This window comes from Cyanistes caeruleus, chromosome 35, assembly GCF_971803275.1.
Source record: "Cyanistes caeruleus chromosome 35, bCyaCae1.hap1.1, whole genome shotgun sequence".
Lineage (NCBI taxonomy): Eukaryota > Metazoa > Chordata > Aves > Passeriformes > Paridae > Cyanistes > Cyanistes caeruleus.
The window spans coordinates 1,448,481-1,463,308 of NC_141736.1; the positions used below are offsets into that span (position 1 = coordinate 1,448,481).

Here is a 14,828-nt window from a genome sequence, read left to right on the forward strand (position 1 = left end):
GTGATTTTCTTAGACTACGAGCAGTCTGTTTTCATTTGAAAACACTTTGGAGAGTGCCCAGAGATCTCCCAAGGTGGGGTTTTGAGGCCTCAGGCACATGACCACTCTATAGGGACAAAGGAGCTCTGTGCTCTGTGGGGTGGAGACTGAAGACAGTGGAAGAGAGCCATGGGAGTGTATAAAGAGTGGTTTCAGAGATGATGGATCCTTTTGACATAGTGGAAAACAGCCAGAGAAAGAATGAATTGATGCCAAGTGCAGCTGGGGAGGCCTAGAGTGGACACCAGGAGAAAGGAATTTGTGTCCCAGGGCAGGGCTGTGGTGCAACACATCCCCCAGAAGAAGTCTAGAGCAGCCCAAGGCTTTGTGTGGCCAGGCAGAGGAAGGCAGGATGCAGAGCTATCAGCAAAGGAAGGGGCCAGCAAGGTGGGGCAGGCGGGGTATGATGACAGCCTGCAGGGACAGAGGCGCAGGGCATGGACACCGTAGAGCAGTCTGGGCTGGAGAGGGCCCAGGGATGGGCAACAGCTGAATGGCCCTGCCAGAGGCAACTTATGCAGCCCTTTGGCCATGGCTGCTGTTCCTGGGCCTGAGGCCAGCAGGGGACAAGTGACCCTGGCTGCCCTGGGGCCTCATTGCCTCCTTGTCCCTGCTCAGCAGCCTGGCAGGGGCCGCCCCATGGTGCTGCCCTTGGCATTGCACATCCCCACATGCCAGTGGCCCGGGAAGAGCCCTGAGCAATGAGAGAGGGACAGCATCTGCCTTGCCAGGGGCTGGGGCTCAGCCCTTGGCCCTTGCCATTCCTGAAACACATCCAGCTTTGCTCAGCACCAGAGACACCTTTCCCTTGCTTGTCCCCAGCTGCCATCAGGGCCTCCAGTGTTCTTCTCTACCTGGAACCTGGGGATGCTTTCTCAGTCGTGTCTCTCATTTCAACTACAAGAAACTTCAGTGTTTCCATCTGACTTGGAGCTCTTGAAAAGTTCTTGAGAGCACACTCTGAGGGACTGAGTGTGATGCAGAGAGCCCCAAAGGCCTGAGAGGGTCCTGAAAGTCCTGGTGCTGTGTCTGTGCTGCTGAGCTGGGCTGGGCTCCTGGCCCAGAGGCAGCTCCTGGCAAGGGCAGCGCTGCAGAGAGACAGCTCTGGCCAGGAGCAGCTCCTGAGCACAGCCCAGCAGGGCTGGGGCCCTGCCAGGGCATCTCAGGGACACGAGCAGGCCCAGACAGAGCTCCCAGGGGCTCAGCACTGGCAGGGGCTGTGCGATGTCCCAGAGGGGGCTGTGTCACAGCAGCACCTCTGGGGCTGTGTCCTGGAGCCCCAGAGCAGCTGGGATGTCAGAAAGGGGCTGTGTGACAGCTCCGTGTGGGTTGTATGAGGTCACAGATGGGGCTGTGACATCACAGAGTTTGTTACGTGAGGTCACTGAGAAGCTATGGCATCATAGAGGGGAATGTGTGACATCAGAAAGCAGGGTATGATGCCACAGTGTGGCTGTATGACATCACAGTGTGGGCTGGGTGGGATCACTTAGAGGGTTGTGACATCACAGAGAGGACTATGACATCAGAGGTAAGATATACAATATCACAGAGAGGGTTGTGACTTCACAGACCAGGCTGTGAAGCCACATGATGGTGATATGAAATCCTAGAGTGCGCAGTGACATCATAGAATAGCCATGTGACATCTCAAGACAGGTTGTATGACATCACAGTGCTGACTGTGACATCATAGAGTGAACTATGACATCAAATGTTGCTGTGTGACATCACGAGGTAGTTTTGTGACATCTGAGAGGGGTTGTGACATCACAGAATGGTGGTGTGACATACTGGGGCAGGTTGTGTGACATCACTGAGTGGGCTGTGACATACCAGGTGGCTGTGTGGCATCTCAGGGGGTACTCTGAGGTCACTGGGGAGGTCACTCTGCCCCAACCCCCCCCTCACAGTTCCCTCCAGAGAAGTCCAACACTGCTCGTGCAGCAGCCTGTCTGCACAGAAGCACTTCCAGGGCTCTCTGCATTTCCCTTCCCTCACTCTTGGCTCACTCACACACCTCCCAACAGCCCACTTAGTGCTTCCAGCTGGAAGGAGTTCAAAGGTTGTCTGTCCTTCAGCAGCTGCTCTAATTCTGCCTTCAGCCAACTCTGGATTCGTGTTTATTGTTGAACTTCCTGTGTGTCTGAAACATTCCTTGTGTGGTTCTGCCTTGGGGCAGGGGAACCTCCTTGGTGACACCTTGGGCTTGGCACACACTTGAGGAGGGTGTTTGTTTTTCATGGGGGAACTCAGGAGTTTTAGATTGACAAAATAAAAGAAGGAAAAGCCCTCTTTGCCTGAGTGCAGCCAGTTCTCTGAGCAAAGCAGGTCCCAGGGGAGTGAGGAGAGACAGGATGGGGCTGGGGAATGTGGAGCAAGGTTGTCCACACTGGGTCAGACCTCAAGGTACAGCTTCTCTGACCTGGCCAGACCTCCTTAGGAGAGACCCTGGATCAATATCCATCACTGAATGCTGCAATCCTGTCTGTTCTTAAGAGAGCAGTAATAAAAGATACCCTTTAAAATAGGAATACATATTTCTTAGAAGCTCTTTGAAATATTTCTCCATAACTGTTGTAGGAAACATTCCTAAGAACTGCACCAGACCAGATGGAAATCAAGGCACAGCCATGGTTTGTTAGGATTTGCTTCAGCCCTGTGGTGCATTTGGAGCTGAGCCCTAGAACCTCAGGGCCTGAGAGGAGAATTGCACAAACCTTTCCAGGAGTCGAAGTCAGAAGAAAAACCCAAAGTTTCTTGAGGCATTAATGGGTCCCACTGAAGTCTATCCCCAACACAGGCTCCTCATGGAAGCCTTGGAGGAGAGAACTGGAGGCCAGGATTGCACAAAAACCTCTCAGAGACTCAGTGTGGGAAGGAAAATCCAAAGTAGCTGAAAAACCCCTGAGTATCTCAAAGTATTGATGAGCCCCACTGAGTGTCAATGCAAAGCTCCCAAGGGACTCGTTAAAGCAGATAATTGGGGCCATGACTGCACAAACTCCTCAGAGACTCAGTGTGGGAAGGAAAAAGGAAAGTACCTTAAGAACCTGAAGTACCTTGAAGCATTAATGAGCCCCACTGAGTGTTGTTACTGACAAAGGCTCTCAAGGGACTAATTACAGCAGATAATTGGAGGCCAGGATTGCAGAAACCTCTCAAAGACTCCAAATCAAAAGCCAAAGTCCTTTGAAAAAGCTGCAGTCCCTGGGAGCATGAAGGAGCCCCCAGGGCCATTCCTGAGCAAGGCTCCCCAGGGACTCCTTCCAGCAGATCCCTGAGGCCACTGGCATGTGGGCTAGGGGGGATGCTGAGGGCAGGCCAAGGGGGTGACAGTGGCCAGCCTTGCTGGGGCTGTGCCAGGAGGCCCCAGGGCCTCAGGACAAGGTGTCTCCTCACAGCCCTTGGTGGCACAGAGGCTGCTGTGGCCCAGAGCACCAAGACTTGGCTTCTCTTTGTCCCCACCTGTCATCAGTGCCTCCAGTTCTCTGCTCTGCCTGCGGCCTGGGGACACTTTCTCAGTGCTGTCCCCCAGTGGGACCCATTAAAAGGAAAATAAACTTTGGAGTTGGATTCTGACTTGGATTTCTTGAGAGATTTCTTCCCCTCCTCTGGGACTGATGTTCAGGGCCTCAGCACAAAGCCCCAAGAGGCTCATTAAAGTCCTGCTGCTGTGTCTGTGCTGCTCAGCTGGGCTGGGCTCCTGGCACAGAGGCAGCTCCTGGAAACCAAGAATAGCTTTAAAATCATATTTTTCTTGCTGAGCAGCTCTTCTGCCAGCCCAGCAGGGCTGGGGCACTGCCTGCAGCCACCCCAGGCACAGCCCAGAGGCACAGAGAGCTTCAATCAGTCAGGGCTGGGAAGGTGCTGAGAAGTGCCTGGGGCAGAATCACTGCCAGCCCTTGACACAGGAAGCCTCTGGCTGCAGGACAATGCAGCTGCAGCTCCTGGAGCCATCTCCTAAAGCTGGAACATGCCAGTGCCTACAAACTCTGTGAGTACAGCTCTGAGTATTTCTGGAGTAGGGGAGGTGAATGCTCATGAAGCTCTGACATGCTAAGTGTTTCTATTCAGTCATGGAATATTTCCAAGAAAGGGATTTTGATAAAAATGAGGACATTTTCTAAGACTTGGTATTCAGTTTCTGAATATTGGAGAATGGCAGGGAGGCAGGGGATAAATATTTAAGTTATTATGAATTTTTGACAAGTGCCTGAGACATCCAAACTGTTGCTTTTAGTGATCAATGGGTTCACAGGAGATTCTTAATGGGCTTTCAGCCATTCTGCCCATGGACAGCACCAGCATCACCTTTACTGGACGCATCAGGCTTAGTCTGAGCTGTCCTTTCTCCAAGCTGCAAACAGGCAGGGTTCTGTCAGGCCAAGGAGAGTGCACAGAGGTTTGGGGTGTGTGGGTGCTGGCAGGGAGAGATCAGGCCCAGGGAAACACCTGCAGGAGGAAAATCCCCAGGAAGCAGAGAGAAGATCAGGGAATGAGAGTAAACAAAAGCCCAGAAATCCTGTGGCAGAGAGAGTTTAGAGATGTCCATAGGAGCCCCTGCAGTGCAGCCCCTCCCTCTGAACAAGCCCCCTCCCTCCTGTCCCCCCAGCCCAGCTTCTGCCCTCAGGGCTGGGCTCCCAGGTGTGAAGCCCCTCCTGTGCAGGCAGAGCTGCAGCAGAGCCGTGGGGCAGCTCTGCAGCCCTGGGCCCAGTTCCCTCTGCAGAGCACAGGGCTGGGAGCAGCTGCCCAGCACTGGGGGCTCTGGTGGGGGGCACAGCTGGCTCAGGGGGACGCTGTCCCCAGTGCCCGGCTGTGGGCAATGCTGCAAGTGCAGCCAGGGAAGGAGCTGGATCTCCCTTCACCCAATGTCATCATAAGGACACTTGGAAATCTCTCTGAGATTTCAGTCCAAGCTGTGAGCTTCAATCCAGGATGCAAACCTGTCCTAGAGCATCTTTATGTTATCTGGAAGACTCATGGGGAAAGGCATAGGTGTTCTGACAGTGATAATGCTATTGGGTTGGTGAAATGAGCAACGTGAGACCTTGGATACAAATGTGGAGCTGGGCTGTGGTGGATCCATCTGGTCTCAGCAATACCTGATGATCTTTAAGGAAAACATGGGAGAGTAAATATCCTTCATTTGAGGAAAGTGAAAGCCCAGAGAAACTCCAAACAGAATGAAGTGACAGATCATCTCTCCTCAGTCTCCACTCATCAGCTTGCCTCAGGGAACTCACTCTGTTCTACCAGAGGGCAGCAGAAATGCTGAGAGCTTCTGATATCCAAAAATACCATGAGAGACATGGGGGGAGCTTAAAAAGAAAACCTCAGAACTCCTAAACACAAAGGCATGTCAGTGTGTGTTACAGAATAAGGTGTATGAGAAATGGCTTTGATTTCTCCTCTAACACACTTCACTGACTTTTTCTCCATGAACAGGTCCCCATGTGCAGCCACAGCAAATGTCCAACAGCAGCTCCATCAGCCACTTCCTCCTGCTGGCATTGGCAGACACGCAGCAGCTGCAGCTCCTGCACTTCTGCCTCTTCCTGGGCATCTCCGTGGCTGCCCTCCTGGGCAACGGCCTCATCATCAGCGCCGTAGCCTGCAGCCACCATCTGCACAGCCCCATGTTCTTCTTCCTGCTCAACCTGGCCCTCACTGACCTGGGCTCCATCTGCACCACTGTGCCCAAAGCCATGCACAATTCCCTCTGGGACACCAGGCACATCTCCGACACAGGATGTGCTGCACAAGTATTTTTTCTTGTCTTTTTCGTCTCCGCAGAATTTTCCCTGTTGACCATCATGTGCTATGACTGCTACCTGTCCATCTGCAAACCCCTGCACTATGGGACCCTCCTGGGCAGCAAAGCTTGTACCCACATGGCAGCAGCTGCCTGGGCCATTCTTGGTCACTGGCTTTCTCAGTGCTCTCATGCACACAGCCAACACATTTTCCTTGCCTGTCTGCCATGGCAATGCCCTGGGCCAATTCTTCTGTGAGGTCCCACAGATTCTCAAGCTCACCTGCTCCAAATCCTATCTCAGGGAAATTTGGCTTCTTGCTCTTGGTGTGTGTTTAACTTTTGGTTGTTTTGTGTTCACTGTTTTCTCCTATGTGCAGATCTTCAGGGCTGTGCTGAATATCCCCTCTGAGCAGGGACAGCACAAAGCCTTTTCCACTTGCCTCCCTCACTTTGTTGTGGTCTCCCTGTTCCTCAGCATTGCATCATTTGCCTACCTGAAGTCCCCCTCCATCTCCTCCCCATCCCTGGATGTGGCACTGTCAGTTCTGTACTCGGTGGTGCCTCCAGCCCTGAACCCCCTCATCTACAGCCTGAGGAACCAGGAATTCAAGGCTGCAGTGTGGACACTGATGACTGGATGGTTTCAGAAACATTAAGCTGCTGGCCAATTTCTCAATTACAAATCACTTGTAATAAAAGTCATCTTTGATACTTCTTATTGGTTTCATTTTGGAGGTTCTTTTTCTTTGTTTTACTTTTTAAAATTGTCATCAATAAAATGCCATTGTTGGTGCCATTTCTCATATGGATTCTCTCCATCTTCCCTGTGACCACAGATTGTGTCAATGAGGGGCTGTGCTCTCGGTGGCTTTAAAGAAACTAAACGATCTCCCAGCAAAGTTTTCTGCAGAGATCTCCCTTTTGTTCACTTCTCTGGAGCTGCAGCAGCAGTGTCTGTGTGCAGAGCTGGGGGCAGATCAGTGCTGGCACAGCAGCTGTGCCCAGGAGCAGCAGCACTTGGTGCTGCCAGTGCTGCTCCCGTGCCACTGCCCCGCTGCCCTCCTGCCCTCGTGTTGCTGCAGGGCCTGAGTGCTCTCGGGGCCGGGCACAGCCCTGGGGGTGGCAGTGCCGGGGCTGCAGCAGGGACAGGCCATGGGCACTGCTGGGGAAGCACTGACACCTCAGGGCAGGGCCTGGGGGCTCCAGGCTCCTTGCCCAGGCTCTCTCAAGAACACACCCAGGCCAAAGCTCAGCACAGAAAACCCCTGTGAGCAGCCTCAGGGTGGCCGTGGGCAGGTGGGGGGCAAACAACATGTCTGGGGCTCTGCAGGGTCCCTGGGGGAGATGGGAAGGAGCAGAAGAGCAGGGGCTGATCCATCCCCACTGCTCTGGACACCCCAGGGCAGCATCCCAGAGTATCCTCATGGAGCTGCCGACAACATCCCCACTCTGCAGCCCTGGTCTCTCCCCCAGCTCAGAGAGGTGCCGCATCCTTGCAGGCACAGACACGGCAGCACTGGCTCAGGAGCCCCTGTTTGCACTGCCCAGAGCAGGCGTCAGCACCCCCATGGTGCTGCTGTGGGGAGATGAACATGAGGGAGCACAAATGCCATCAGCCCCTGGGGCCAAGAAGGGCTGGAGGATGGGAGGGAAACCATTCAGGGTTGTTATGGCCTCTAAGTTACACAGGAAATTTGCTCCCATGAGCGGTGGGTTTCCTGTGCCACTGCAGACGTTGTTGCTCAGAGCCAGGGTTGCCTGGCAGCCACCCCCAAACTGCTCTGAGCATTTCCTTTGCCTCACCTTTGCTTTCTTTACTCTTCCTGCTCCAGATTTCTTCCTATTCCCAACTCCTTCAGCCAGTCCTCACAGGACTTGTGCTCCAGACCCCTCACCAGCTGTGTTGCCCTTCTCTGGACCCAGCCCCTCCATGTCCTTCCTAAATTGGGGGCCCAGAAGTGGATACAGCACTCAAGGTGCTGCCCAACCAATGCCGAGCACAGGGGAAGAATCACTGCCCTGGTCCTGCTGGCCACACTGTTCCTGATCCAAGCCAGGAGCCATTGGCCTTCTTGGCCACCTGGTCACACTGCTGGCTCATGTCCAGCCTGCTGTCCATCAGTGACCCAGGTCCCTTTCTACCTGGCTGCTGTCCAGCCACTTTGTCCCCAGCCTGTAGCACTGCAGGGGTTGTTGTGGACAAAGTGCAGGACCTGGCACTTGGACTTGTTAATCCTCACCTTGTTGGGTTTGGTCCCTGGATCCATCCAGTCCAGGTCCCTGTGCAGAGCCCTCCTACCCTACAGCACATCAACATTCCCAGCCAACTTGGTGTCACCACAGTTCCATGGGGCCCTAGAGTGTCACAATGATCTCCATGATTCCATGAGGCCTCCCATCCATCCATCTTTGGATTATACTGGGAGTGACTGGACTCATACTGGGAGTACCTGAGAGTGACTGGCAACATACCTTGCACATCATCCCCCATACTGGGGGGGACTGGGAGCAACTGGGATCATGTTGGGAGCCAGTGACATCAGACTGGGACTGACTGGTCTAGCCAGAGGAAACTGAGACCATCCTGGGAGTGCTGGCATGTGACAAGGATCATACTGGAGCTTACTGGGCTCATATTGGTGTTGAAAGGGAACAGCTGGGATCTCTGAACACCAAAGGTTCCTTTCCTGCTCATTGAAGAAAGAGCTTCTCAGTATCCATGTGTGAGGTGATCTTTACCTGAACCAGATGCTGTTAGGAGAAAAAGCTGCCTGTGCTGGTGTTGCCTTTTTGGAAGGTGCAGCAACCTGGTTCAGGAACGGCACAGTGACCCACCCCAGGTCACTCGGTCCATCTGCTTGCTGACACCAATGTGGTAGATGGCAAAATGGTGTTTATTCGTGAAGAATTTGACACTTTATAACCTGGGTTTACAATGTCACTCCCATCTGCTTTCATCACAGATAGGTGCCATTGGCTAATTACCATAAACTATTGAGGGGGGTGGTTCTGTCTTCCCGTACATCACGACATCTTCTGGCCGCCGGACCCTAGCTACCTACATGCTGGAAAATCCCACACAAGTCAATGCCAAGAGAGAGCATTTTGCTTTCACAGCTTCCCTCCTGGAGCCACAGTCCTTTTGGATCACACAGCAAGCAAGAGAACAGCACAAAATACTAGGCTGTGTCTCGAGCAAATGGAGGGAGTGCCAGGGTCCGCTGCCACAGACTCTCCTCTTGGGGAACAGAACCCCCCCAGGCTACATTCCAACTGCTGTGTACACCCTCCTGGCTAGAAACAACCCCTGTTTTAAGAAGCTGTTGGCAGGAGCTCTCCTAAACAAATGGCATTTTAATGGCAATTTTCTTTCAAAATCAACTCCGTTCCAAAGGAAGAATGCAAAGCACACAGCAATCCCAAAGGCACATGTGGTGCACCTGGGGAAATCCTCAACTTAGGGGCTAAGTGGGTTAAAAAATACCCATAAGAAGCCCCAGAGTCCAGAGTGCAAACTGTAGCAACCACTTGCTGGATCATTTTGGCTGTGCTGCACACACCTGCAGACTGTCTGTCCCCCTGCAAGGACAGAAGGACACCCGTCAGGGGCTGGGCTGGCTGCTGAGAATGCCTCAGGCAGGAGGATCCTCAGGCAATGAGCAGGCACCCAGAGCTGCTCTGACACTGAGGCCTCTGTGCCCCACAGCAACGGGAACACCACAAGGACACGGCAACCTTCCTGTGACATCACAGCAGCAGCTCCCCCAAAAACCACCTGGAAGGTTCTCCTGGGTCACCAAGGAGCACAAGGGATCCTCAGAGGGCACAACCTATTGCTCAAAAGATCCAAGAGGAACTCAGAAAATGCAGCAAATGAGGACACCCCACAGCCCAGCCTGAACGCTGAGAAGGAACAGAGATGTGAACAAACAAAAGGAAACACAACTTTTGGTCACTGATGCTTCTGACTAAAACAAACAAGGCTTGTTCCATCTAGGATCTTTGTTCTAGTTCTAGAAACAAGCAAGGTTCTCTATTGTCAACGTACAGAGAGCAGGAACTTGGGGGAAAGAAGGCTGAGAGTGCCAAAGCCTTGTGTGACTCCTTGGACATCTTGTGGCTGAGGGTGTCCAAGGCAATGGACTCACAAGCGGGGTCCCTGCCCTCCCGACTGACAGCTGCCATCTCTCCTTCAGCCCCATACGTGTCTCAAACAACCTCCTGTCAAGGGTCTCCATCCACACATTCCATCACCAGCCACAGCTCCTCATTGACAAGGTCACCCAGCATCCCTGAGGCCACAGCAGGGAGTGCTCCTGGTATCTGGTAGAGCACTGTGGCTTTCCTGGGATCCTTCTGGTGTCTGTGGCTGAGAGGAGTGGAGTGGATGTAATCAGGACAGGTCACAGATCACCAGCCCCACTGCAAGCAGTGCTTTCTCCTGCTGTGTGGGGACCGTGAGGTGACTGATACTGGTATTCCTCTGGCTTTGGCTCCTGCAGAGCACACAGTGGGTCAGACACTGGGCTGAGGGAAGGGGTGCCATGGAAACCCAGCACAGGCGTTTCTCTTTGGCGAGGGGGTTCTGCAGGGAGTAAAGAGGAGACTTTCCTGTCTGCTGAGATTCCCCCTCCTCCTTCAGCAGCCATACCACAACCCATCAGTACCAGAGTTGATAGGATCACTTCCATGCCAGGGAGCACAAGGCACTCAAAACTGAGCCCTGCCAGAGCCCAGCCCTCCCTACCCATTTGGAGGGTGTGGGGGAATGGAATTTCAGCAGGAGTTGACCTGCAGTAATACTTTGCCACTTGTGGGTTTCTCACAGCCTTAGAAGGAGTTTGAGATCTCTGTCTCCAACACCTGCTCACCCTTCAAGTGCACACACGTGCCTGGGGGCAATTCAGGTTCACTGGAGTGGTGGCTGCTTCCCTTTGAAACAGGAGCTGTTGCCTTTTCCAGTGTGCTTAATTCCCTTCTAACCATTAGAAAGTGGGTGAGTAAAGGAAACGTCCCTGGAGGAAGGGGACCAGAACCTTGGAAAAAGATGAAACACATCTGAATTAGATGATCTGAATTAGAAATGAAATCTCTTTCATTTATTTCTTTAGCTCTAATGTATTACTACAAACAAAAACATATTTCTGAGCTGAAGCTGCGCACACACTGGAAAGATTTTTCAGTTGCTTTATTATGTAAAGGATGTCCGCAGGCTGTGGAGCAGCCTGGCTTTCTGCCCCTCTGCCCACAGGGTTGCAGTACTCTGAGCTGCCCCAGGAGCCACAAGAGGACAGGGAGAAGGGCAGGTGTCCTCAGAAGTGCCACCACAACCCTTCTGTTCTCCCTTCTCTGCTTCTGCGGAGACTCTGGATCCCAAATCCCCCCCAGGCTGTGCATCCCACAGCCACGATTCCCCTCGGGAGCAGCCCACACCTGGTTTGGCTTGGGGATGGGCTGATGAGTCCAGTCCCAGGGAAGAGGCACCCTGAGGGAAGAGACCACAGGAGGGATGGAAATGCTGCATGGACAGCACCAGCTAGGGCCAGCAATGAGCTTTGCTTTCCCAGCTGGTGAAATGAGGCTCCTTTAGTGCAAGAGGAGGCAAAGATAAGGTCAAGTTCATCAGTTCAAGGAAAATGCAGAAAGTTGGAAGCCTCTCAAAATGCCACACACATTAATCTGTTAGCTCTTCAGGGTCAGTCCTCATAAAAAGCCTTTCCAGTTTTCCCTTGGATTCCAGGGCCCACAGCTGGGCTTCTGAGTTCAACTGATTTTTATTTTCCAGGTTTTTAAAGAGAGCTCTTAATTGGGCATCTCTTGTCCTTTTTTTCTGCTCTCCTGACCTTGAAAGAGGTTCTGTGCACCTGTAAGCCACATTGTGAGGGGTGGTTGGCAACCATGGAATCCTCTAAGAAAGCACTTCATTGACTTCAGGGCCTGGCTGGAAAGCTCAGCCTGAGGACAAAACTGTTCCAGATGCCTCTGTCCCTGTCCAGCTCCTCACAACTGAGTCCCTGAACACACAGGATGGTTTCTAGGCATTTCCTTTCCCCTCTTGTTCATTTGGAGGTGATTTTGCAATCTTTTACAGAAACATCTGAGAAGACCCTGCTGCCATTCCATTTCATTCTCTCCAGTTTGGAGTTGGCCTGCTGGATTTGACATGGAAATTGGTAGTGTCTCCCTGTTCTTCCCTCCAGCCCTTAATTTTAACTTGTATTAAATACTGCGAATGGCCTCATTTATCTGGTGGGGAAGATGTGAAGTGGAGAAAGTTAACAGGATTTGTTTTCATGAACATTGTGATAGTGAAGAAAAATGAGGTTTGTCATTTTGGTGTGGTGCTGGGTGTTGGGATATGGGGCTTTATTTTTTGTTATTGTTATTATTACTTATTAGTATTACATTTTAAGACTTTTAAATCTTAGACATTACAATGGCTGGATATCACTCACTGAGAAAATTCCCTTGCTTTTTCCAATGGGATTAAACTATACAGTTGTTAAGAATAATTAGAAGACTGTTACCATGTTACTGTTTTTAAACCCCTTACTTACCTTGTACCCCTGTCCCAGGTTTACTTACCTTGTACCCCTGTCCCAAATTGCTGTACCCCATATTTCTTGTTCCTTGTTCAGCCAGGCCCTGCCCCCTCTCCCAAGTTGCTGTACCCTGCGTTTCTTGTTCCTTGTTCAGCCAGGCCCTGCCCCCACTGCTCCTAGACTCCCACATGCCAACACTGTACCCCTGCCCCAAGTTGCTGTACCTTGTTCAGTTGGGCCCTGAGGAGGAGGATGACATAAGGACTTTTATTTAAACGAGAGAAACCAGAGACTCATGGGACGCACACAGACTAGAAAAAAACCCTGAGACAACGAGCCACACTAAAAGGAAGGAATAAAAACAGTACCATCAAACGAGGAAGACCCAGAGGAGTCCCCTGACTTCCCTCCAGAGGCCGACATAACTAGGAGGGACTCAACTAGGATGACACCCTAGACTACGAGGCCAAGAGAATGAGTCTTCCCCGGGACTCCCGTGAGGAAAGAAGGCCCAGCTCTGCCCTAGTGACAAAACTGCACGGATCCTCCTCTTCTGCGGTGTCCAGTGGGAGCAGTGGCAGTGTGTGCGACCCCTGGGTCCCCCACCTGTCATGGGGTAGCTTTACCTTTAAGACAGCTCAGAGAGAGGGGAAGTTGAAGCTGCTGGTGGCTGATGGGAGTTTTTCCTCCTGACCAATTATCAGTCATTTCCAAGAATTGACAGCAGATCTGACCATTAAAAAGTGAATTCAACTTGTAAACACCCCCTTAAGAAGTACAGACAGAATTCTCTTGCCCTCTTTGGCTTCTGACAAGGTAGCAGGCTCTGTCTCGGCCTCTTCCCCCCCTCTCTCCAGGCCGACCAGGCCGCGGGGTGGAGGGGGGAGGGGGAAGAGAAGCAGCGCTCATCAGCCGAACTTGGTTTTTTGGTTTTTGCTGCTAGACTGAAACTTAACACCATGAACTCTTGCAGTTTTCTTAAAGCTTTTAATTTCTTTACTACTTGGATAAACATACAGATTACTCATTTTCTCAGAAAGACAGAGAGAGAGAGACAATCAACATAGAGGAGAGATCATAGAACCACCAAAAACAGTGAAGAAAAGAGTTAAGTTTAAATAAGAAGGAGAGAATAAGGAGATGCTTTACAGCTGAAATATCTTTCTGTTAAAGCTATAGAAATGGACAATAATAGTATAAAAAGACTCTTTTAATTCATGATAAGAGTATTAGGAGGAATGAGATATTCAAAGTGTAACTTTTGAGCAGAAGAGAGACAGAGAGAGTACTTGTGATACTGTGAGTTGCTGGAATTGAGTTGAGTGAAGATTTTGAAGCTTTGGGGAGCAAAGAGAAAACTGTTTTCCAGGAAGGCTCACAGAGACAAATGAAGAAGACTTCTGCCTTTGAATAACTTATCCTTAAAAATAAAATTCCTAAACTCTGTGACCCATACACACCTCGGAGATGTGAAATGGGAGGAGAAGATCTAATGACAGATTTCCGGGCAGCTGGCATTAGAGAAATAGAAAACTATGATGAAAAATAGTTTTCTCGTGAGAAACTCCGTAAGCTAACAGAAAGAGACTTCTGTTTCTCTACAAAGACTGATGAAAGACTGTAGCAAGAATTAAGACTGTTTTTAACCACCAAAGTCCTAAAGTTATTTGTCTCTATGTTGTCATGTGTACAGAGAAATAGTTAAGATGTAGAAGATAAGGGAGTTTTCTGAAAGTTTATTCTGGTATTCTTATTCTTGTAGTTTGTTAATAAACTGTCTTTATTCCTTTTAAGTCTTAAGCCTGTTTTACTCTTGTTCTAATCCATATCTCACAACAAGAAATAAGTAGTTTTTTTAGTTACTGGTTTAAAACCACGACACCCACCCCAGAGCTGTCCTGTTTAATAAAGGCGTTTTTAAAAGGAGCTGGTGTCCTGGCCTGTTTATCACACCTCCTGTCTTCCTCTGGTTTTTCCGACTTCCCCTCTGCTTCTCTTACTCCTTCCCTCCCCTTTCCAACCTCTCCTCTCCTGCTCTGCAAGCTCTCCCTCCTTCCCCTGACCACGTGGACGCCGAGGCTGGTGGCGGACACGGGTCTCCCCTCTCTTTACCCTTATAATAAATTGCTTATACTTGAACAGCTTGACCCAGGAGAAGTCTGTCACCGCGAGCGAGCATTTTTACACTCCAATACCTGGCGCCCACACGTTTACGAGCTATCCCACGACTTCTCCATCCGTGAGGCACTTCTCCATCACTGGTAACTAAAAAGACTGGTTTTTCACCCTTTAAGGCCGTCTAGAGTGCAGTTTCTGCGGCTGATCACCGTAACACTGTAACTGTCTTTCCCCTGTTCCGCGGTACCCTCGGGCACGGGCCAGCTGCTGCTCAGCAGCGCTCTGGAGCTTTAGAGGTATCTGCTGCGTGGTTTTTTCGGGGTGCAGGTTGCCAGGTGACCTCTGCACCCCTGGTTTCCGCAGGGCCCTGT

The 14,828-nt window shown here is 51.2% G+C and overlaps 1 protein-coding gene across 4 annotated transcripts in view; it reads left to right on the top strand.

Moving 5' to 3' along the window:
- LOC111945000 (uncharacterized) overlaps positions 1 to 14,828 on the top strand; it is a 55,366-nt gene that overhangs the window by 29,180 nt on the left and 11,358 nt on the right. For 3 of the 4 annotated variants that reach the window (XR_015281446.1, XR_015281445.1, XR_015281447.1), the window contains exon 2: positions 14,482 to 14,600. The exons of the other annotated variant lie outside the window; for it this stretch is intronic. The gene's annotated coding sequence lies outside the window, so the exon portion shown is untranslated. The remainder of the gene's footprint in view (positions 1 to 14,481; positions 14,601 to 14,828) is intronic. 4 annotated transcript variants of the gene reach the window in all.